At 54.6% G+C, this 20,975-nt stretch overlaps 1 protein-coding gene across 3 annotated transcripts in view; it reads left to right on the top strand.

Annotated features, from left to right (window-relative positions):
* The first annotated feature begins 1,667 nt into the window (after nucleotides 1-1,667).
* Dnmt3a (DNA methyltransferase 3 alpha) overlaps nucleotides 1,668-20,975 on the top strand; it is a 103,959-nt gene continuing 84,651 nt past the window's right edge. The window contains exon 1 of one of the 3 annotated variants that reach the window (XM_046441391.2): nucleotides 1,668-1,812. The gene's annotated coding sequence lies outside the window, so the exon portion shown is untranslated. Of the gene's footprint in view, nucleotides 1,813-11,834; nucleotides 11,969-20,975 lie in introns of those variants that run through there. The other 2 variants (XM_058578400.1, XM_058578399.1) reach the window with 2 other exon arrangements.

Below are 20,975 nucleotides of genomic sequence, written 5' to 3'. Positions count from 1 at the left end.
CCAGCAACACAGACACCCAAAGTCACACACATCTAAGGTTCTCAATGATGTCATCATAAATAGTCCTAGTAATAGTAACATGCATTTGCCCATCTTGGTACTGAGAATTTCAGTTTGATAAGAGCAACTATAATGTGTTAAAGCTGTGGTTGTGTTGTGGTGTAGTGATTTCAGAGTCAGATGAACCTAGCTTTGAATCCTGATTCTGCCACTTCTCTCTCTCTCTTTTCTGTGCTGGATATTGAACCTAGGGTTTGCACATGTTAGAAAAGTGCTCTACCACTGAGCCACAGCCCCCAGCCCCAACCTCAATTCTTTCATTGGAGAGTGAGGACAATTCAAACTACCTGAAAGGGTAGTGATGACTAGGGGGAAAGTGCCATGTCAGGTGGCTGGCACTTGGTAAACAGTAAGTGACTATTGCTCTTTGGGGGCACTGTTATATGAGCCCTTGACAAAGGTACAGAGGCATGTCAATCATTTCCCTAAAATGCCCTCCCCTTTAGCCAAGTTGGAAGCATCATGTAGTATGTGGAGGCCCAACCTGATATAGAGAGCCATGAAGAAAAGAAACCTGCAGTTCACATAGTCATTCAACCAAGGTATACTGAGGACCTACTGTGCATCAGATGCTGGGCTACAGAGATGAGAGATGTGGTCCCTAACCTCACAGAGCATCATTATGAGTCTCTGGAATTGGCCTGGTGGAGATCATGGATAGCAGAGCTTAGCATCAGTAGCCTGGAGTGGTCACTTCAGAGGGGGTGACATGAAAAAGCCAGGGCAATTCAGTTGCCTGGGTCTCAGGTCTTGAGGCCTGGGGGTTGAGGGTGGGGGGCAGGTGGAGACCTGGAAACACTTGGAGGGCTTCCTGAAGGAAAACTAGCTCTCTTAGATGAAAGAGTAGTTGTGTATTCTTCAAAATTAGCTCTTTCTTAACACTAAAAAGGGCAAAGTTGGTAGGTGAGGGGATGTTACATGGTGACAAGAGAAAAGTAGAACCAGCTTTGGCAGTGAGGGCCTTGGACACCCATCTCCAGTAGCCCCAGCAGGTGGGATGGTGAGTGCCTGGAGGGAGCCCAATGCAGGTGCATAGTGGGTGATGGTTATGGAGGGATAGGCAGAACAGAGAAGTCATGCAAGGTAGCTGAAGAGCTGAGGGCCCAGCGCCAAGTCCTAGAGGTGACTTTTGGAAGAAAGATGAGCAGAAGGTGGCTGTGCTGGTGGCATTAGACTGATGCCCCAAGTCAGAAGCCTGGAGCTCAGAGAGCCGTCTGGGGATTGAGAACAACCTCCACGGTGAAGAGGTGAGGGCAGAGTGTAGGTATACACCGAATCTTACAGCTGGGAGACCTTTCAATGTCATTTAGTCCAACCTCCCACCCCACGAGATCTTTCAGTCTTCCAGTGCCCACCTGATGGTACCCAACTCTACTTGGACACCTCAAGGTAGGGGGAGCTCACTCTCTTCTAGGCAGCGCATCTGATAGAGGTGCTTGAGCCTCTGGGGAAGCCTGGAGGAGGCTGGCGCGCCGACCTTGGCCCTGTTGAAACGACCGGACGCCACTCCGGCGGCGGCACCTGGCTGGGGATTGCGGCTCGGACGGGCCAGCGCTGCTGTCCCCAGCCCCAGTGCTGAGGCAGGCAGAGTGCAGTGGGCTCTGGTGGAGGTCGGGAGAACTGCAGGGCGAAGGCCGCCGGGGGCTCAGTGGGCTGCGGGGGGGAGGCACTTGACACCGGCCCGGGAGAGGAGGGGCCGCTGTCCCTGCGGCCAGTGCTGGATGCGGGGACCCAGCGCAGAAGCAGCGCCAGGTAGCGGGGCGCTCTGCGGGGGGAGGCTGCAGCAAGGCCCTGGGCTCAGCTCCTACCCAAGGGGCCCTGAGTGGTCGCGAGCGCGTCAGTGGCGGGGTGCTCAGGCCCGGCGCACCGTCGAAGCGATGCGGGGTTTGGCACTCGGTCTCGTAGCGTGCGGGGACCCCGGTGGGGCCGCAGAGGCCAGGAAGTCAGACTGAGGGCGCTAGGACCGGCCGCACGCCCAGGCCGCTCCCGCCGCGGCGCCCCGGGGCCCCCCAGCCGACGCTGCCTCCCGGGCCGGCTCCGCAGCGCCGGGGCCCGGGCCAGCGCGGCCGCGGGGGGCGAGTGGCGGGCGGAGGCCTGGGCCCGCGGGCGGCCGGAGGGAGGGAAGGAGGAAGGCGGAGAGAAGGGGTGGGAGGGGGGGACCCGGCGGAGGAGGCGGAGAGAGGGAGCGCGACAGCGAGCGGAGGGAGGGAGCGAGCGAGCGAGGCAGGCAGGCAGGCGGGCCGGGAGGGAGGAGGGCGCGCGGGCGGCGGCGGCGGCGGCGAGAGCAGAGGACGAGCGGGGACGCGGCGCCGCGGCACCAGGGCGCGCAGCCGGGCCGGCCCGACCCGACCGGCCACACGGTAATGAGCGCCGCCGGTGGCGGCCCGGGAGGTCGGCCCGGAGGCGGGCTGGGAAGAGGGAGGCCGGGAGAGGGACACGGTGGCGGGCAGTGCCCGGCTCGGGGCACGCTCCTGGACCCCTGCAACTCGGCACCGGGCGCCGGAGGGGCCAGAGCTGCGGGCGGGGACGGCGGGCCAGGCTGGCCAGGGCGGCGCGGGGGATTTGAGGGTTTGTTTATGTCCCCGCGGGCTCGACAGGCGCCCCCTCCCGTCCTGCCCGCTCCCGGCGCGGACCCCCCTCCCCGCCCCCGCCCGGCTCCGGGCTCAAGTTCAAGTCTATACAATGCTGCGGGGGGCCCTCTCCACCGCGGGCCTCAGCCGCGGTGCCCGGCTCCGCGCTGCCGCAGGGGCCCCGGCCCGACCGCCCCCGCCTTCCGGGCTCTGCCCCCGCCCCGGGCCCTGCTTAGGGCCTGAGTCCGGGGCGCTGGAGGGCGCGGACCCCGACCCGGAATAATCGGCCCCCGCCGCGGCCCACAGGGAGTGAGGGAGGGGGCGGGGGCCGGGCCCCGCGCAGGCTCCGCGGCGGCGGCAGAAAATGGCAGCCTGGCACGACCCGGCCCCCCGCCCCTCCCCCCGGCTCCCGGCCCTCCTCGGCCCGGCGGGGCGGGGGACCCGGGAGGCCCCCGGAGGCGGGCCGGGGGGCGATCCGGGGGGCCGGGCCGGGGAGCGCTGCGCAGCGATCCTCCTCTGGCCACCTGTGGCTGGGGGTGCGGGGCTCCAGGAGATCTGGGAGGGGCAGCGAGGGTGGGGAGAGTGCCCATTCGGGGGGCACACCTTCCAGCCGAGGGCCGGGCGGCGCGGAGTGGGGGGCGTCGTGGCTGGCTCCTCCCTGCCCCCGCTGCGGGCCGTGGGAGCCGGGGCGGCGGTGGTGGCGGCGCCGCAGTGTGGGGGCGGGGCGGGGGCGGGCGAGGATCCCGGGGCCGGCCGCGGGGGCCGGAAAACGCGGGGGTGGGAGCATCGGGGCTGGGAACCGCGCGGGTGGGGACGCCGGGGTCGCCCCCTGCAGCAGCACCCCCGCACACACTCACAGGCACGCGGACACACTCACGCACACGCACCCCCGCCGGGCCGGTGCAGACGTGTCCTTGAAAGCTTCGCATCTGTACAGTGAAGGACGAGGCCTCACGAGGCTGCGGATCGGGGTCTTCGGCCCCACGTCCCCGCACCCTGGGAGACCCCGAGCTCCAAGCCGCAGGCGGCCGCGGTCCGTGTCCCGCCCTCACCCCGGCTCCGCTCCCCAGGCCGCCCTGCCCTCCCTCCCCTTCGGCGCGGTCTAAGCTGGCCGGTGTCCAGGACCCGCCCCCGGCCTCCCCCAGCCCCTCAACGCTGGGGCCCGCGGTCCTCCGGCTGCCAAACTGCATTTTGCTTTCCTGCAGCCTGCCTTGTTGGGGGCACCCACTCCCTTCCCTCCCCACCTCTGCTGTTTCCCCCCTTCTCACAATCCCCTCTGTCCTTCCTTCTCTCTCGCTGCTTCAAAGCCAAGGTGCAAGGTGTGGGCACCCTGGGTAGAAGTAGGGGGCGGCTAGTTCTCAGGGGCTCTCTTCCAGGCTCCCAAGTGTAGCCCCCTGTGGCTGCACCTTGACCCAAGATGGCGTTCAGCACCCAGTTGGGCAGCTCAGGCCTGCGTCAGGCAGGAGCGGAAGGGCTGGAGACGGGAGCCACCACGTAACTGCCTCCTCTCAAACTAGCAGGAACAGGAGACTTCGGGGAGAAGCACCCTCCGCCCTGTGACCCAGCTTGCCCCTCACTGCCCTGCCCAGAGACTGCCATCAGCATCCCTGGGGACAGTTCAGTCTTCATGTTTCACCCTGGGCTGCCAGAGGCTGAACCGCCTCCTGGGCAGGCCGTGAAGGGATCCTGGGATCAGGTGCTGCTCCAGTGTGCTGCTCCAGTGTGCCTCCTCCCTCCAGGCAGATGTGACAGCTGCAGCCTAGGGAACTATTCTCCCTGAGTTGCTGGGATGTTAGTACTGGCCTGTGGGATTTGGGGAGCCCAGCTGTCAGGCAGACCCTCTTTGGGCTATCCCCTCTGCTGGCAGGGGCTGCTTGCCTTTGGAGAGTTAGGTTGCTAGAGTTCCTGCTGCGTTTCTGGGGCAAGATGGCCCCCTCTGCTTCTCTAGGCTCCACTGAGGCGCTGGTGGGACTGTTGACAGGCAATTCTGTCACAATGTGTGCATGTGTAGGTGTGCAGGGGGACTCCAGGCTAAGCCAAGCAGCCAGTGTGCCACCTGTTTGCTCCCTTTCCTTGGCTCCCTTCTACTCTGGGCCCTGAAGTTCCCTCCAGCCTCTCCTCCTGCTCCTTGGCGCTTGTGTTCAGCTCCTCATCAAATATGCAGCTGCCCTGGGCTTGCTTTCTTATCCCATGGAGGCTCCAGTGCCTTCAGTGAGAGCCTGACCTCAGGGGAGGTGAATTCCTTCTAGATTCAAGGAGTGACCCTGCCACAGAGCAAGGGCTGCCCTCCCAGGACTGGAGGAGCTTAGGGGAGGCCGCCAGTGGCCATCTGTCAGGGTGTCTGCGGACAGGATTCCTCTGTGGGGTGGGGGTTGGACTGGAGCTTGGAGGCCCATTCCAACTTTGAAATTCTACGGCTCTGATTTTGGCGGTGGAATTTCAGACCCAGAATGGGGGTGGAGTGGTCTGTTTTTCACCACAGATGTAGTCAGGGTAGACTTCCTGGAGAGGAGGTATAAGAGAGAGAGCAGGACCTCCCAGGGGGTTGGCCTTGGAAAGGAGGGTTGCTGCAGGGAGACAGGTTTGTCACATCCGACTCTGCAGAGGGTGTGAGATTGCAGCTTCATTAAGACCTCATATGTGTGTGTCCTTCTGTAGGCTCCTGTGGAAATCTGCGTGTGGGTGATGTCTGAGATTCCTTCCTTCCTGAGTCCAATTTACTGTAAGCCCCTCAGTCCATGAAGGATATTTTACTATCACTTTCATACCTCTCTGCCGTTGGTCCTCTTACAAGCCAGCCAGGAAGACAGGATGAGCCATGAGACCCTGGCTTGCACTCTGGGCGACCAAGGCTGCCCCAACCACAGCTGTGTCCTGGGCTGCCACTGTGGGTCCAGGTCCCCTATCAGTTTGAGAAGGCATCTTGCCTGGCCGATCTGAGTCTCCTGTTGGACATTTAGTGTAGCCTCCCTGGGTATTCTGCGAATGAAAAGAATCTTACTTGAAGTCCCTGCCCTCTCTCAGGAGGCAGGTTTATGGTCAACTCTCTTTTGCCTACTGTTGCTGTCCTTGTGTCCAGTGGCCATCACCTACTTATAGGTCAGCTCTTCCCATACTCCTTTAGAGGCTCCTCCGTGCGGAAGCAAATAGAAAAGGGAAACTGAGAGCAGCCTTGCTGTCTCTAAAGAGTAGATTGAAAATGGATCTTGTCTCTCCACCCTTGGGTTCTGAGCTATTACGTTAAGATTCTAGGCCTTAGAGTTTGGGATTGAACTGTAAGCCCTGACAACACTCAGACCTGGTTGAGGACTGTGGGGAGGGTCAGGCCCAGTTCTTCCTACAGTTGGTACAGAGCCTGAGTCAGAAGAGCCACTTGAGTACCATGACATGCTCCTGCCCCTCACCACTTCTGCGGCCTCTAGCTTACTGGCCTGAGGTCCCCTCTACCCTGCATGTACTGCTGATAGTTGAGCATGTGTCTGGCTTTTAGCAGTTACGGACAGGGCACTGCTCTTGAGAGTCGTGTCCACTTCCATCTTGGTGTCTAGTAGGTGTCAGAGGCCGTTGGCCTGCCTGTCAAGACTGGGTTTCTACTGGGACTGTGCTGCTCCGAAGTGGGCTTTAATTGTAAATAAAGAGTACGGATTCCTTTCTACTTCAACTTGGAGGGTTTATTGTCAATTGTTTGACTTTTTGAGTACAGTATGTCTCCCATAAAAACTACCAAATCTCAGATCAGTTTTCAACCTGAGATTTGTGTTTGTGTCTGAGCTGTCTCCACTTGGTGAAGTGTGCGTGCACGTAGGTCTGTGCAGATCTGTGTTCGTGTGGTGTGTGGCTGCTTGTGGACAGACAGGACTTGCTTCAACATGAGCTGGTTTCAAGGCAATGTTAAGGGAGAGCCCTGAAGTCAGAAGGAGCTGAACTTCCCAGCTGTAGCATGGGAGCAGGTTGTGACCACTTTCTTCCTTTGGGCAGCAGGCAGGGACCGACACCATGGGAAGTCTCCTAGAAGTCCTGTCTGCCCTTCTGCCTCTTTTGCAAAGTCTTGGTCAGATATGCCAAATATTGATTCTGATTGAAAATCTGGAGGGATGGGAGCCTCCCCAGGGCCACTTAGCAACCTGTTCCAGGGTCTAACAAAGTGCTGGGGCAGTGGGTTGTTATGCTGCCACCTTCAATCCCGGACACTCGCTCCAGCTTTTAATTCATATATATATATATATATATATATATATATATATATATATATATATATATATATATTTAAGTTGTAGATGGACACAATACCTCTTTTATTTTTGTGTGGTGCTAAGAATCGAACCTGGTGCCTCACATGTGCTGAGTGCTCTACCACTCAGCCCCAGCCCCTCTTATTTTGTCTTGAAGTCAATACTATCCCCCCCACATTTGCTTCCTTTTTTCAGAGGTTTGCTGAGCATTTCCTGTGAGCAAGCCCTGTGCTGGCTTTGAGGGAACATTGAGCTGAATATGTACCCAACTAATTAACGCTGCAGCATGAACATCTTGGGAGAAGTGACGTGCTCAAAGGAGAGGGAGGCCATAAGTAACCGAGGGGGTCAAGGAAGGCTTCTTGGAGGAGGGGACACTTCAGAAGGGTCTCAGAGCTCTGAAGGGCCAGGGGAAGAGTATCATCTGAAGCAGCCACAGTGTGGAGACAGCACCCCTGGGGAAGTGGCTGGGGCCTGGGGTATGCTGGAGGTCAGATTGAGGCCCTGAATTTGTTTGGAGAGAAGGTTCCTGGGACTCCTAAAGTCTGTGTGGCCCCTGGAGCAGTTCTGAACAGCCTGCGTCTGAGGGTGGGGGCAGGGTGGAGAGAAGGCAGAACAGAAGGGGGCAGCTGGAGGGGCTGACTGAGCTGCTCTTTGGGAATAGGATATTGATTCTTTATATTCCATAGACTAGAGCCCAAGAGTTCAGACTTGGAGAGGAGCTGAGCAGGCTTGAAGTGCACAGCCCCAGGGGGTCATGGCCACTGAATGCCAGGGCAAGTGCTAGTGTCCATGCCTGCGATGGCAATCACAGTGTGGTTGGAGGCAGAGGGTCCCTCCTCTGGTCTTTCAAAGGTTTCCATATCCCCCACTGATCACTCTCCAGGTCTAGACACCCCAGCATCCAGGACATTCCTATGAAGGGCTAGGAGGGAAATGGGATTGGAATGGCAGATTCCCGCCTCTACATGCAGACTCCCCTTGCCCTCTTCTTCCTCCCCCACACTCTGAAGAGCTCAGCTGCCTACTCAGAGGGGAGGGGCCTGGGCAGGCAGCCAGTGCCCCCAGGTGTGGGGGCAGGTGCCTAGCAGCCTTTACTGAGGACAGTCCATGGACAGGGCCCACTGTCCAGCCAGGCCACATTTCCCCTGCTGATCACATCCATGGCCACTGCCTGTCTGGAGGACAGAGGTGGGGGAGGAGATGCAGATGCCTGGAGGTTTCCTGGCCAAGTCCTGGTGGGGAGTGGATTAATTTTCTAGCAGCAGAGGTGTCTGCAGGTCCCCCCACCTATTCTGCTCTGCTCTTCTCTGACCCCTAAGCCTTTCCGACCTTATTTAGATATACGACCAGGTTCCTATTTTCTCTTTCCTGCGGTCATCTGTATTGATCCTGCTCCTCTGTTTCTGTTTCAAATGTCAAGGTCATATTTAATTCTCAGCCTGTTGTTAGCACCCCATCTGGGTGCAAAGAAGGGATGGATGGAGGACCATCTTTTCTAGCCAGCAACTGGGAAGCTGGGATTCGAGTCTCCTGGGTCCTAGATCAGTGTTCTTGTTATAGATTAGTTGGGGGTCAGTACAGAAAATGCTCCAGACCTACTCAGCTAGATCACAGCGTTCCAATGACCCTTACTTGAAAGTGTTAAAAAAGATGCTTAGAGTGAAGATTATGGGATTGAGGGGTTAGATTTGTGGTTGACTGAGCTATTGGCAGGACATGAACCATGTCATCGTGATGTCTGCAAGGCCCTGGACTGTGCCTCCCTTCAATTCCCCAGAGGACCCTGGGAGGCACAGGGGAGTGTGCCCCAACTTGTGCCAGACCAGGGAATCCTCCAACACGCTAGCAAGCAGAATCTTGGAAAGGAGGCTTCTTGAAGGGATGGTCTTGTGTGATTAATTTTATAGATTTTGGAAGGCTAAATAAATTTATAGATAAAGAGGAATCTAAATAGATCCTCCAGAACCTTTTAAATGATGTAGGAAGGGTGTCTATTCTGACTTGTTAAATGCCCATGAATTGGTATTGGTTTACCCAAAAAGCAGCATGCATAGTATATTCTCATTTTTGTAAAACTCCTTTAAAATAAATACAAATATTAACATATATGCGTGGACTAGTATGCACATAAAAAAGTTGTCCTGGAAGGATATACACCCAATCTGTCAGCAAGGATTTTGCCTTCTTTTTACTTTATACATTTTTGTATTCTTTGAAAAAATGTAAATGAACATGTGTTTGTTTCTTAATGATAACAACAAAAATAAAACTATACCTTAAAAAAAATAAAAGCGGTTAAAAACAGATTTTTATTTGGGAACTTTTGCAGCAGGAGGAAAGAGTCCATAGTGTAGAACTGAGTCCATAGTGTAGAACTGGGCTCCATAGCCCGAACCAGTGTAGATTCTTAGCCAGGAGCAGGGCTAGGAGTCAGGATAAGATAGGGATAATGGGATTCTTGCTAAAGGCAGCCAGGGTGATTGGATACCAAGGATGGGAATGAGAAATTTGATGAGTTATTGACAATGATCAGATATCAAGGGGAAAAAATCACACATATTAAAAGTTTATGGATATTATTGTGAAAAAGAATTTTAAGTCATCCCAGCGGGGAGAACAGAGCTGTTTTTCATAACGGATAGGAAATTGATCTAGAGACAAGTCAAGGTTACTGGAGTAAACTAAACCTTTGCAGGGAGTATCTTTTCTAGAAAGTTTTCAGGGCAAAGACCTGGACTGGCAGGGACTATAAGCAGAAAATAGGCAGCTGCCTGAACCCTGTCCCCCAGGGACAGTGGACAGAGTTAGCTTTCTAGAATGGTGACTCGAAACTCTGTTCCTACCCAGGGTGAGAAACAAAATTTGAGGATCTTCCTGAAAGACATCAGTTTGGTGCACTGTTGAGGCCCAGATGTTCTCCAGGAGCTGAAGACACGACTGGGGCCTGGCCCAGGGGTTCATGCAGGTGACCCAGCCCAGGCATAGAGATATCAGACCACTCCCCTTCTACAGTCTTCTCTCCTCCCCAGCCATAGGTGTGTCTTAGAACTCCCTTCCTCTCTGAAGCTCCTCGTGTTAAACAGCACAAGAAAGGGTCTTTGCCAGCCTCCTCTGGAAGAAGGCAGGAGGAGAAATGAATGGCTCCCAGCGGGGAGGCAAGCAGAGCCAGTCCCTGGTCTCTCTGCAGAACAGTCCCTTAGTTCTAGACTGGTAGGGACAGATGTGCAGGGCAAAAAAGGAACTGGGTAGTGGGACAGACCTCCCCTACCAGGGGATTATCATATTGTATTAGGCTCAGTTGCTGGAGCCCTGAACAGCTGTGAGATGCAGGGTTTTCATCTGTAGCTCAGGGAGAAGGGTGTCCTCATCTTACTGGAGTTGAACAAAATGCAAACGCTGATGGAAACAGCCCGAATGTAGTAAGCTGCCAAGGAGGTACGCACCTCTTCAAGTAGGGGTAGTTCCTGGGTGGCAAAGAGTGAGGACAACCTCTGTGAAGGCTCTGGTGCAAAAGCGAGCTGTCCTCATCACCCTTAGGTGAAAGGAAGAGGGAGTCACGTTGAGAATGATCCCCAAGCCCACAGCGGATTCTGGGCTGGTGGGAGAGCCGTGGCAAGGACAGAGAAAGATATCTCTGTCCACCAGCTTTCATTGTCTGACCCAGGTCCCTTTTTCCAGTGCCAACAAGGAGTTTGGCCTTTCTGGACCTCCATTTCTTCCTCCACAAAGCCAGGATCTGACTGTGTAGAACCCCTGCCCACATAGTATCTGCAAGCTCTGGGCACTCTTTCCCTCCCTGTCCCCTGGTCTCCTTGGGGCCAGACAGGCCTCTGCTCTGGGTTCTGGGTCTGCTGGCAGGGCTGGCTGTGCCACGGCCTGGAGGCATGGGAGGGTCTAGACCACAGCGGCCTGGCAGCGGCACTCAGCAATGGCTCCTAATGGTTTTATTACCGGCAACAATGCGCTGCTTGTTGCCATGCACTCGCGGCCTGGCTTCCCAGCCTGACTGGTGGTGGCCTGAGGGCCCTGCCTGGTACTGAAAGCTCAGCTGCAAAGCCCACTGGGGCTGGGCAGTGCCTCTCAGTCTTCTTCTGTCAACACCCTCCCAGCAGCCTAGCATCTGAGAGCTAGTGGCAGGCCTGACGGCTCCTGAGCTTCTCCTCTGGAAGTCCCTTGCCTCAGACCACAGAGAGCACCCATCAGTTCATTTGTGAGGAAACTCTGGGTACTGGGCATTGGCCACACAGAGGAGAGACCCAAGGAGCCAGTAGCTTAGGTGGGAGTGTGGCGAGGCCAGTCACAGTGCGGGCAGCTGGGAGAAGCCCTGACTGGATCTCAGAGGGGAGGGAAGGTCCGGAAGAGCTTTCTGAAGGATGTGACACTTGAGCTGAATTGAAGAGCAGGGAGCAATTAGTTAGGTGGTCAAGGGCATGTTCTGGCCCGATGTGGCTGGAGTGTAGGGAATGCCAGGAAGAAAGCCCGAGGCTGGGCTGGGCCAGGCCACCGGGGCTGGGGTGTTATCCATGAGGGATGTTGGGCCAGGAGCTTCGTGTTTATATGTGAGAAAGATCATTTGGGGACATCAAGGTGGAGAAATGGGACAGGTAAGTTTGGTGACTGGGAACCCAGGTGGAAGGCTGATGCAGGAAAGTAGGGGCAGTAGCGTGGGCTTAGAGGTGGGCATGCTTTGAGGGACACTCAGGAAGCAGAGTCAGGAAGGGCTGCTCATTGATGGGAGTGGGGGCAGCTCAGCCAGCTGCGTGGGAGAGAGGTGGGGTGCTTCCCAGGGAAGCAGCATTGAAGTTGGGGCTGGAGGGTGGGTGGGATTTCCTCAGAGGAGCCTGGACAGGGGCCAGGCTTGCAGAAGGAGGAGAGAGCCTGAATCACAGGCCTGGAGGGGGCGTCCAGTGGGATGGCTGAGAAAGGGGCATGTGGTTCGTCACTGGTAGGCAGCCCTGCAGATGCTTTAGGGAGGCAGTGACTTAACCAGGCACTTGCTGATGTTGGGGACCTGTGCTGAGACTTCTGCTTCTCTGTGGTTCCCTCCAGAGATGAGCAGCAAGGCCTAGACCCTGTCACTCCACTCTCTGGCTGCGTGTATGGGTAAGTCCCACCACCCTGTGAGAATGATCTGTAAACTGGAAATTGAGGTAAAGCTGTCGGGCCTTCCAGCCACTCTCCATGGAGAGGTTGTTTGGCCAAGATAGGAGGGGACAAGCTGGGGACAGCATTTTTGCTAAGCGAACCGAGAAGATATGAAAACTGTTTCTTTCAAATAGAAATGAGTCTTTTGTGTGTCACATGTAGTATAATCTGAAAGCTGTTTCCAAAGAATTTCTAGAAAAATGACCTGAGCCACATCAGCAGCACCGAAGCCAGGCAGAGGCAAGGGCCAGCGTGGCATCATGCTGGTGCCATCAGTCTCGGGCTGGACAGGCAGTGGTATCACCTTCCCTGTGCCGCCTCCCAGCCGTGTATCCTTGGGCAGACCTCTTAACCTCTGTGGGCCTTGGTGTTGCCATCTTTTGAGCGGATGTAACATCACAGATTTGTGTGTGTGTGTTTGTTTGTTTGCTCGAATGTTGCATCTTGTGCTAAACCTGGATATTTTATTTCACTCATCTTTTAAAAGAATTCTTATCCAGTTGGCCTCACAGGTGTAAGAAGATTAACATTCCGCCATGTAGGTTCCCTGTTTAGCAGAGTCGGTGTATATGCCCCTCCCTCCCCCTCCCTCCCCTCTCTCTAGCTGAGTTTCCTCTGGTGCTTTGCCTCCCAAGAGGCCTGTCCCCCCTCCTCATCCCCAGTCCCATACTCATAGTCAGTTTTGAGCTCCCTGTTCCTGCAAAGATCCTTTTGTGAGGTCCCAGTGACTCTTATTCCCAGTTCTTTTCCTTCGACTTGAGTCACCCTGGTGTGTGAGGAGCTTTTGCTGAGCATGGGAAGGGGAGTCAGCTCCTTTCTCGTTTTAATAACTGAGAGGGAGCGTCGGTGCACAGCTGCCTAGGGCTGTGTGGAGAGCAGAGGGTTCGGGGGAGCCAGGGCTCACAAGATTCGGTGGGACCACCTCTGGGACCTCCTGCTGCAGCTGGCTCAGTGTACCAGGGGAAAGGGGTGAGAGCCCTGGTGGGGTTGGGGAGGTGAGATTGGGGGTGACTTGGCCTGGACTTGGGGTGGGCTGTCCTGCTTGTGCAGCCAGATCTCAGGAAACAGTGGGGCCAGAATCCTCTGTGAGGGACACACATGGTGGCTCTTTGCTGTGTTGTGGACCTGTGATCTGCAGCCACTCTGATGGGGGAGATCTTTGAAGCATCCCTGCATTCCAGAGGTTTGGGTTTCGGGGGGTGGCTTTTCAGCAGGGGCTCTTGTGCTGGCCATGTGGGCCAGGAGGCCTGGCAAGTATCAGGCTGTCTCTGGCCAGGGCTGCGACCTGGGTGGGGACTGCTGCTTATTTGAGTGTGGAATCCATTTTTCTCTGGTTTGAACAGAGAGGACCCAGGCCTTAGCCTGCCCCTCTGGAGGCTGGGCCTATTTGAACCCAGGGTGTGGTGCTGTAATCAAATGAAATGTACAGCATAATTAATCTGGCATACCCTTAATGATATGCATAATTGTGCTGCATGGTAATTAGGTGTAAATGGTAAGCAGTTCACATAAATGTTTTTGTAATTGGTATTAATTTTGCAGAGGCAAACCAAGTTTATGTGGTTTTTCTCTTCTTGCTCTGTTAGTTTTCTGGTACAGGCAATTCCCAGCTTTTGGAGGAATTCGATTGCAAATGTTTGTTTATAGGGCAATGTTTTGTATTTTCTCTCAGAACAATGTTATGAATGGTTATGAGCTTCCCAAGCTGGTTTCCAAATGCCTCTTTGGCCCGTACAGTAGGTGAAATGTGCAAGCATGTGCCTGTGTGGGGGTGGCCACCAGCCCCCTGCTCCAGGTGCCCCCAGGCTTGCGGCTCCAGGGGGGTGCGTGCCTTTGTCGGTTGCTCTCAGCGTGTGCACGTGCATCTGCGTGTGTCTGCGGGTGTTGTGTGTCTCTGTAGCTGGGTGCACATGTGCTTGTGCTCATGTGTCTGTTTCTGTGTATCTCTGCGTGCTCATCTGTGTCTGTGTTTGTATCTGTGTCTGTCTCTGTGTGCATCTGTGTCTGTGTGTTTATGGCTGGGTATTTGTCTGTGTGCTTGTGTGTGTGTGTGTGAGTCTGTGTGGCTGCGAGAGACTCCTAGGCCACACTGCTGGGTGGAAAGTCATCGCTCTGGGTGAAGCCACAGCCTTTATTCTAGGAGCACGTGCCAGCACCCTTGGATGGAGTCTTAAGCGGGAGTCTAGGTTTCCTGAGAACCATACTGGCTTTTCTTCCTGAGCCATGTAATGTCTTAAATGAACATTTACTGAGTGCCTACCACATGCCAGCACTGTGCCTGTTTTACAGATTGGGAAACTGAGGTCCACACTTCTGAGTGACAGAGCCAGAGTGGGGTCTGGCTGAGCCACCTGAGGGTGGAAGGTTGGGTGAGCTGTAGCAGGGGTCTGGGGGAGGGGCTGGTGGTTCTGGGACATGCCGCTCAGAATCCTGGAGCTCTTCCTCCTTGCTTGATCTCCTCCACAAATGGCTGGGGTGGAGGTGAGGGGAAAGCAGCTCAGGGTGCCATGGGTAGTTCTGAGAGCAGCAGCTCCGTTCTACCTTAGTGGGTTGGGAGAGACTGAGCCCCAGCAGCAGCTTCCAGTCCCTGAAGACCCTTGGGGACCTCCTAGTTTTGACCTTGGAGTGGGTCAGCTGGGTGATTGAGGGTATCACTTAGTCTAGGGAGTTGATGACACAGTCGGGGTCGGGGAAGCGCGTCCGTGGGTACTGTGGGAGAGGGTGGTCGAAGGAGAAAGGGACTCACCTGCCCTCTGTTTCCTGTGGATCACCGGCACCCTGGAACCATCATGACCCCCTTCAGCTTTGCATCTGGGGATAGGAGAACCTGTACCCTCCTTGGCAGGTGTCAGTTCTGTCCTTGGGTTCCTGAAAATGGCCTTTCCATTGGTACAGTGCCTGGGGGGCCCTGCCAAGTGACCCCTAGAATGGGGATTGTGGGGGGTCACTCTAGGCACCGCAGCACTGTGCTGGGGATGTTGCAGCTGCCTGGGAGTGACTTCACACAGTCCTCTCCACCTCAAGGGTCACCCGGAATTGGGGGGCAGGAGCAGCCCCAACTATGGGCTGCAGGGAGAGGAGAAGGCACCAGGAAAGGGCAAGACATGAATTCTGACCTCATCTATTTGGGAAAATAGAAACATCCACATACATGTGACATATTGAGCAACCCCCCCACGGAAGCTGATTAAAGACCCCAGGTGGGTAGTCAAGGAGAAGGGGGCAAATGAAGGAAGGAGAGATGTCAGACTAAGGGTCAGGGAGAGAGGAACTGGGGGACTTCTGGGAGGGGCCCCCTTTTGGAGGAGAGAGTGGTGTGGGCAGACACTGTGTGGAGCAGGGGATGTCAGCTGAGAACTATGACTAGACATGGAATGAGGGGGTTGGCTGGGAGAGGTGGAGGGTGAGGCCAGAGGCGGAGGCCAAGTCTTTCTGTAGCCACCCACTGGTGTAAGACAAGACCAGAGTTTAGATCTTACCGTGTGTGGAAAATATTGGCATCACAGAGTTCAAATAAATAGAGATGGAGAGCTAGAGATATATATCAACTTTACTAATATATAATTCATGCTGGGTGTGGTGGTGCACACCTGTAATCCCAGTGACTCTGGAGCCTGAGGCAGGAGAATCACAAGTTCAAAGTCAGCCTTGACAATTTAGTGAGACCCTCTCAAAATAAAATTTAAAAACAGGGTTGGGGATGTATCTCAGAAGTAGAACACCCCTGGGTTAAATTCCTAATACCACAAAAAAGAAAAAGATATTATTCACTGTCTCTATCAGTGAGGGCCCATTCAGAAGACAAAAACTACATGGGATTTTGCACAAGGAAAGTTTAATATAAAGAATGATCAGCTAAACCAGGGGATTGGAATAATGAGGGATTGGCCAGAGCCAAGAACTCTGAAGAGTACAGAAATAGAAGCTATAAGAACATTCCATACGAATCACCCATGTATGTGTACAATTGGATGGTCTTAGTACACTCACAGAATTGTGTGGCCATTGTCACAGTCAATTTTAGAAACTTCTCATTAGGCATCAGGTGTTTGGTTGAGGAAGCTGCATGTGAACTGTCTGCGCTGAGCCGCTGGAATGGAGGGGGAGACACCAAAGGAGGGTGGAGGGAAGGGGGAGGAGGCGGCCACTGGCTTGTGAGCTTCCAGAAGCAGGGGTCCCTTGTTCACCCCGGGCCTGACACAGCAGTGGCACTAGATATCTGATTGGTGAGCAAGTGCTTGAAGCAGGGCATCATTAGCTACCAGGGCTCCTGAATTGAGCTCAAGGACCACAAGGATAGAAAAAAGCCCTGGGAGGCTGTGGGTGACTTCAGTGAGGGCCCATGCAGGAGACAGAAACCACACGGTGTTTTGAACAAGGAAAGTTTAAAGAATGATCAGTGGTACCAGGGGATTGGGATAATGAGAGATTGGTTAGTGCCAGGAACTCCAAAGAATACAGAAATAGAAGATATAAAAATAGCCACTACCCCTAGCATTGCCATAGAGTGCCCAAGAAAGAGGCCCCCAGGGCTCAGATTCAGACCAGGATGGAGAGGGCATGCTGTGGCTCCCTGGATGGCAGAAAAGTCATTGGAGCCATGTTGGTGGAACTTTCTAGAAATCTGCACTCTGGGACTTATTGGAAGTTCATCCTTTGAGTCCCAAGGGAAGTTGTTCAAGGGGAAGGATCTTATTAGAGGCACACTGCTCCTAAACTCCCCAGGGGAGCGCTGGGTGAAGCTGCTGGCTGTGGGGTGCTGCTGGTTAGCACGCACTGCTAAAATCAGGTGTTGGAGAAGCTGGGCTGTGGGAACCAGGTGCCAGAGCAGCTGCAACAGTAGAGCAGGGTGCTGGGAGCTCACCTCCTGCAAGAACCTAATGCTGGAAAGCATCCAGGCTGCAGGATCTGGCTGCTGGAGGAGTTGTGTACAATGTGGAAGCCCTCCAGGAGAGCAGACTGGGTCTGGGAAGGAAATCTCCTTCCTCCTTCAATGTCTCTGCAGTGCCCCCCACTGACAAAGTTAATGTTGTGCCAGCCAGGAAAGGGGAAAGGTATTTAAAGGGCCCGCCTATGTTTTCACAAAGGTGGACTGGTACAGTCCACCCCTTTGGCTATGTAGCTTCCCTCTGCACCCCTTACACTCATCCAAACTCCTGTGCAGCAGCAAAATGACTAGATATCTACTGTCAAGACATAGTTATCCTTGTGACATTCTCATCCTCTTGCCCAGGTAGAGTCCCAATAATCGGTGTACCAACCCTGGCTACAGAAATAACTTCTCAAACTCAGCCAGAGTCCCCTGACTCTTGTTACCTAACAAGTAAATTATAAAGTTAACCGCTAATAATTTACATAGAAAACAGTGGGAAGAAGGAAAAAAGAGGAAGACGATGGTAACTATATATGCAAATGAATACACATCCCAATAAATAGGAAATATGCACAAATGCCACAGTTCCCATTTCTGCCTTTGTTCACAAGGCCACACTGGCTGTCCGGTTTCCCTCTCCCATTCCTATTCTGCATCTCTGCCCTCAGCCAGTGTCTCAGCAAGTCATGCTGCGTTAACTTGATGGAGTGACCCAAACCTCCATTCCTGAAGGATCTGAGCCAGTTGTCTTGATCCTGTTGTTACTGTAGTTTTCCATGAATCCCTACTTTAGAGCACAGAAGTTCTAAGAGTCACGTGGGAGAACCTCCCAGGTTCCAGACTTAGCCTTCTTTGGCTTTACTGAGTATCAGCAATAGAGTTTCTCCTTGGTAATCGTCACTCCCCACAGTAGAGTAACTCCTTTATCTGTTGTTTCAGTGGCCAGGGGGTCCAAAAACAAAACTCAGGAAGATATCTCACTTTCCAATGGAACCATTTTGGGATTCCCTGGTGGAAGCATTTTTCCTTTGGGGGTTGAAGGCAGTCTGTGTCCCCACAGGGTTTCCGAGGTATGGGGTAGGGAGCAGGGGCCAAACCCAGGGAGCTAAGGGGAGAATTCATGAAGAGGGTCTGGAGTTGGCAGGTGTGGAACATTCTTTACACCAGAGAGGCACATGGGGTGGCCCCTGGGCCACACCTCCTGGGGAGGATAAGGTCAGATTGGCACTCATGACTGCCACGAAGCTTGCCAACGACCACATGACTGATTTTTCACATGGACTTTCAGCCCCTGATGCCTGAGCCGTGGAAACCCACCTGACCACCACAGCACACATGGCCCCTTGTGGGTACACCCTTGGCAATGGAGGCTCCTTTATGGAAATCTCTGGTGGCTCATTTTGGCTCCTGAGAACAATTCCAACTCCTTAACAGCATCTATTTTGGGTATAAACTTCCCCCCACACACACTTTTGGGGCTGTGTCATGGTAACCATTAGCGTGAGCAGAGGAGTCTGACTCAGACTCAGCCCGCCCCGTGGCGGCCATCCTGGCCGCAGGTGTGGAGCTGTCGTAAATGCTCCTGCAGGCAGTACCTGTGCAGGCACAGTGACCTGGCCTCCAGGGGTGTGTGAGAGCCAAAGTCACCTTATTGGGACTCCCAAGCCAGACTAATGGGCTCCAAAATTGGGACAGATTGGCAGGACTATTAACCTGTCACCGGTGACTCTTGGTGTTCCGTGGGCAGTGGGTGGGTGGATACAAGTGGTATTTCTGAAAGAGCAATGGGTGATGATGTCGTCTCACTCTAAAGTGGCACTGAGCCTCCCCTTGCCCCTCCTCCTTACCCGCCTGACTCAAGACGCAGAGGGAGGGGGTGTTAGCAGATAGACATCTCCCTCTAGAAGTCCGTGGGGTCCCCTTCAGCCTTCTGTTGGCCCCCAGTTTACAGCAACCCCAGAGCCTGTCACTGCTCTGGGAGACGATGGGACAGGTAGGGGGAGGGGACTCACGATGCTTTCCTGCCTTCCATCACCCACTGGACCTGTTTGTACCTCTTCCCAGCTCAATAGAAAGCTCTGTTATGAGGCTGTTATTTGTGAGCTGGGGTCATCCGAGGGGCACAGAGCACTGTGGAAGTGGCTCTGAGGTCTGTGCTTAACGTCCCCATCTGAGAGCCGCTGTGTTTGCAAGGGCTCCAGATTGGATGGACCTGGATTCATAATCTCGCCCTGGAACTCTCTAGCTGTGCTATCTTAGAGAGGTAATAAACCTCTTCATTTCCTCTTCTGTAAGATGGGAATAATGATGGGGCGTACTTCCTAGGCTTCATAGGATTGGTATGAGGATTAAATGGGACAGCGTGTCCTGGAGCACTGTGCCTGGCAGACAGTAGGTGTTCAGTGAATAGTTGAATGAATAAATGAACAAATAACTCCTTGGGGCTGGGGATATAGGTCAGTTGGTAGAGTGCTTGCCTTGCATGCACAGGCCCTGGGTTCAATCCCCAGCACCACCAAAAACAAACAAACAGACAAAACCTTTCACTGGCTTAGAAGGGTTTTGTGATTAGAAGGTGGCAAGCCCACCACCACCTGCTTCCCTGCCCCAGTGCACACCAGCCTACCCAGAAGGGGGCTGGCTGGAAACTGTTCTGACCAACCGTGCCCACAGTTAATACATCTCCCCAGTCACTTGGCAATCACGAGGGACTGAGATGGAGGGGAGAACTGGCTTCTGAACAGTATAGGCCTGGGTCTGGGTTTGGACAGCTTCTTACTGTGACGCCTCTTACTGTGTTCAAAAAAACAGTTTTTATGAACCTTTCTGTACCTTATTTTTCTCATCTGGGAAATGGGGATAAAAATAGCACCCACTTCAGAGGGCACCAGTGAGGCATAAGTAAACTGTTGACATCGCAGAGCACGGCTCACGCCTGGCACAACCAGGAGCATAATACACACACGCTCCGGCTTGAGCGACGTCCACTTACAGGCACTCCAGGGATTTTGAGAAAAGAGAGGAATCTGTGGGTGGATGAGTCAGGCACTAATAATCGTTAAGCTTTATGGGGTGCTTTCTCTGTGCCAGGTGCTCTCATGAGCACTCCCAGTGCATTTTGAGCTGACCCTCCCCATGGCCCTGTGAGGCAGTGCTATTATGCCCCCACTTTACAGCTGAGAACACTGCACACTCCAAGGTGGTGATCAGCCCCAGTCAGGCCCGGGTCCGCTCACTACCGAGTGTGAGAGTTAGGACACCCACAGCCGGGAGCTCAGGGATGGCCACCACAGGTACAGCCAGGTGCAGCACCCCCCCGTGCCTGCCACCTTTGATCCCTGTCTTCACCTCTTTGCTCTTTGTCCTCAGCCCAGATTGCCCATGTGGCCACAGGAAGTCTGCTGGTAGCCCCTGGCTCACGTGCCACCCTATTAGCATCTTTCATAGCATCAGTGAAGAAGTTCCAGGGAGGCCTCTGATTGGCTGCGCCTGGACAGGCCCTGACTCTGCAATGGGGTGGCGTGGGCTCAGCGGGGCACAACCAAACCCCCAGAGAATGTCCTCACCCGCCTTCCCAAAGAGGCCTGGAGATGGGGAGGAGGCCCTTAGGATGATGCCATTGGGATTTTTTTTTTTTTTTGGTGCAGCGAAGCTTTTGGCCTGTGGGCACTGATGGTTTTGACGGTGGACAGGGGTCATGATGTGCGGGCCCTTGCCAAAGGCTGCTGTGAGGGGCAACCTACGGTCAGCTTGCCTGTGCTGAGGAGGTTGGGGCAGGTGAGGAAGGTGGCTGACCTTGGGGACAGTGGGTGGGTGCTGACTCTTTGAGTGGGACAGTCCTGAGGTGGGGGGTGGGGGCCATTGAATGGCGGGTCCTTGGCCTGAGGCAGGCTGGTGAGGGAGCCAGTTTGTGGTTGGAACGTCGCAGCCCTGACACCAAGTTTGGGAGGAACGGAAAGGAGGTGCTCAGCAGGGCTGCCCTGGGGAAGTGACGTCACTGGAGGGGTGAATATTTCATGAGGGGGCGGGTGGGGGTGGAGGGAGGCTCCTCTCCTGGAGCTGGTGATGGAACTCTGCGTAGGCTGAGGAGCT

The sequence above is a fragment of the Marmota monax genome, unplaced genomic scaffold (genome assembly GCF_021218885.2).
Source record: "Marmota monax isolate L192 unplaced genomic scaffold, Marmota_monax_Labrador192_F-V1.1 WCK01_AAM20220418_F8-fsc00010, whole genome shotgun sequence".
NCBI lineage: Eukaryota > Metazoa > Chordata > Mammalia > Rodentia > Sciuridae > Marmota > Marmota monax.
This window is presented reverse-complemented; position numbering and strand designations above follow the sequence as displayed.